Source organism: Dipodomys spectabilis, unplaced genomic scaffold (assembly GCF_019054845.1).
Source record: "Dipodomys spectabilis isolate Male_0828 unplaced genomic scaffold, ASM1905484v1 ptg000001l, whole genome shotgun sequence".
NCBI lineage: Eukaryota > Metazoa > Chordata > Mammalia > Rodentia > Heteromyidae > Dipodomys > Dipodomys spectabilis.
Window position 1 is genome coordinate 288,875 of NW_024870678.1, and position 3,367 is coordinate 292,241.

General features: G+C 40.4%; 1 non-coding gene across 1 annotated transcript; it reads right to left on the reverse strand.

Annotated features, from left to right (window-relative positions):
* Positions 1–3,015: 3,015 nt before the first annotated feature.
* LOC122103413 lies at positions 3,016–3,122 on the reverse strand. Its single transcript, XR_006146748.1, has one exon. It is a non-coding gene; the product is annotated as a U6 spliceosomal RNA (small nuclear RNA).
* Between the last annotated feature and the right edge of the window lie 245 nt (positions 3,123–3,367).

A 3,367-nucleotide genomic window follows, 5' to 3' on the forward strand; every position in this document is an offset into this window, starting at 1 on the left:
CTAATCTTTGATAAGGGAGCCAAAAAAATAGGATGGAAGAAAGATGGCCTCTTCAGTAAATGGTGCTGGCAAAATTGGTTTAACACCTGCAGAAAACTAAAGTTAGATCCATATATATCACCCTGCACCAGAATCAACTCAAAATGGATCAGAGACCTCAAAGTAAAAGCAGACTCCCTGAAAACATTACAGAAAGGAATAGGAGAAACTCTAGGGTTCCTTGGCACAGGCCAAAATTTTCTTAAGAAAGACACATAAACACAACAATTCAAAAAAAGGTTGGACAAATGGGATCGCATGAAACTGCAGAGCTTCTGCATAGCAAAGGACATAGCTAGCAAGATCAATAGAAAGCCCACAGATTGGGAGAAGCCATACAAAAGACAACGGCATCATATCTAAAATAGAACTCAAGAAATTAACTCCCCCCCAAAACAAATCCTCATAGAAACAACTGCCTGGTAAATAAGTGGGCTAAAGAGTTAAAGAGAAACTTCTCTGAAGAGGAAGTAAGAATGGCCAATAGACACATGAAGAAATGCTCAACTTCTCTAGCCATAAAAGAAATGCAAATCAAAACAACATTGAGATTCCACCTCACCCCAGTTAAAATTGCTATAATCAAGAAAGCTAATAACAACAGATGCTGGGGGGGATGTGGACAAAAGGAAACCCTACTACATTGTTGGTGGGAGTGTAAACTTGTTCAACCACTTTGGAAAGCAGTATGGAGGTTCCTCAAAAGTCTTCACATAGAGCTCCCCTATGACCCAGCAATCCCACTTTTGGGCATTTACCCAAAAGATCACAAACAAGGCTATACTAAAGCTACCAGCACAACTATGTTTATCATGGCATTATTCACCATAGCTAAGATATGGAAGCAACAATGCTTGGTAAGAAATGTATGCATTTTCCTGCCCATGTAATTGTAACCCCTCTGTACAGTATGTTTTCAAATAAAAAAAAAAAAAAAAAAAAGATATGGAAGCAACCCAAATGTCCCTCAGTAGATGAATAGATCAAGAAAATGTGGTATATATACACAATGGAATTCTATGCCTCCATCAGAAAGAATGGCACTGCCCATTTGTAAGGAAATGGAAAGACTTGGAAAAGATCATATTAAGTGAAATAAACCAGATCCAAGGAAACATAGGCCCTGTGGTTTTTCTTACTTGCAATAATTGGTATACACTGAGGATAATCTTAGCAGATGAGCAGAACGGCTGAATAGCTATGTACATATGACCATATAAGATGACGCTAAACAAAATGAAGTCTAAGGCATGGATACTAGAAATTTTTCTTTGTTGTTTTTAATGTATTGTGTGGTTTTTTTGTTTCTTTTGTATGTTCTTCCCCCTATGGTATATCCTGTGTTGTCACTGTATTTGATTTTGGTATCCTGGTATTATATATACGTTTATTTGAATTAGGGAAGGGGAACAACACAATGGTGAGACAAAGAACAAGGGGGGAACCAATGCGGCAGCGAGATACACAAGACAATATGTTGGAAATGATCCGTACAACTTGGGGGTGAGGGGTGGGGAAAATAGGAGAAAAATGAGAGAAGGGGTAACAAGTTTGACAAAAAATGTACTTATTACCTTACTTATGTAACTGTAACCCCTCTGTACATTGCCTTGACAATTCAAAAATGTAAAAAACAAAGTTAAAAAAATAATTATGTAACAAACACTATGGGACCTTGTTGAATGAGTGGTCCAACTTGCTTTTCTGGCCATGGCAAGGTAGGAGGACCCTGTTAGGGAAATATTGTAAGATCCCAAGACTTGATGAAGGACACTCTGCTGGAAAGAGAGAGGGAGAGAGAGAGAGAGAGAGAGAGAGAGAGAGAGACAGACAGACAGACAGACAGACAGACAGAGAGATAGAGAGACACAGACAGAGACAGAGACAGATACACACAGAGAAAAATCCAAGAGGAAATTGGAGAAGTGGTGAATCAGACGGCAAAACATGTCATATGTTGAGTGGCCAGAGAGGTTTAGATCAGGCTATTAACCAGGCACCAGTGGCTTAATCTGTAATCCTAAAATAAATCTGTAATCCTAGCTACTTAGGGGGATGAGAGCTGAGGACTAAGGTTCAAAGCCAGCCTGAACAGGAAAGTCCTATGAGACTCTTATCTCCATTTAACCACCAAAAACCATATGAGGATTTATGTCTCAAGTAGTAGAGTATCAGCCTTGAATGAAAAAGGTAAGAGACAGTGCCTTGGTCTGGAGTTCAAGCCCAGCAGTGACACACAAACACATATGAAAAAGGGACTATCAAGTATCTTTAACACCTTGCCAAAGGGGTACCTAGGGGATCTTCTGAAGTCTTTTTTTTTTATTTAATTTTATTTTTTTTTGTGAGCATACTGTACAGAGGGGTTACAATTACATGGGCAGGATAATGCATACATTTCTTATCAAGCATTGCAGCCTCCTCCTTTGTTTACCCTTCACATCCTTTCCCTACCTCCCCCCTACCTCCCCACCACCCAATCCTCCCCCACCCCTAATGTTGTAAAGCTCGTTTTTGACATGACCTTGTACTTCTCATTGTTGCAACAGGTCCACCTGTATTCTTTTTTTTTTTTCTTTTTTTTTTAAATTTAATTTAATTTTATTTGTGAACATACTGTACAGAGGGGTTACAATTACATGGGCAGGATAATGCGTACATTTCTTACCAAGCATTGCAGCCTCCTCCTTTGGTTTACCCTTCACATCTCTTCCCAGCCTCCCCACTCCCCCCCAATCCCAATCCTTCTCCTTCCCCCCCCTCCCCCCCCCCTTCCCCCCCCCCACACCGACGTTGTAAAGCTCGTTTTGGACATGACAACTTGTACTTCTCATTGTTGCAACAGGTCCACCTGTATCCTTCAACAACTAGTTTTTCCCCATCTCCTCCACAAGTTATACTGACATCAAATATAGTGAAAGCAGGGGTTATACTGTGGGGGAGGGACATACAAAGCAACAAAGAGATAACCTTATAAAAAATATGGAACGCTTCACGAATTTGCGTGTCATCCTTGCGCAGGGACCATGCTAATCTTCTCTGTATCATTCCAATTTTAGTATATGTGCTGCCGAAGTGAGCACTCCACCTGTATTCTTAAACGACTTGTTTATCCCCATCTCCTCCACAAGTTATACCGACATCAAATATAGTGAAAGCAGGAGGATGGAATAGGAGAAACCCTAGGTCTCCTTGGCTCCAGCCGAAATTTTCTGAATAGAGACCCGGAAACACAACAAATCAAAGAAAGGTTGGACAAATGGGATTGCATGAAGTTGCAGAGCTTCTGCATGGCAAAGGACATAGCTAGCAAGATCAATAGAAAGCC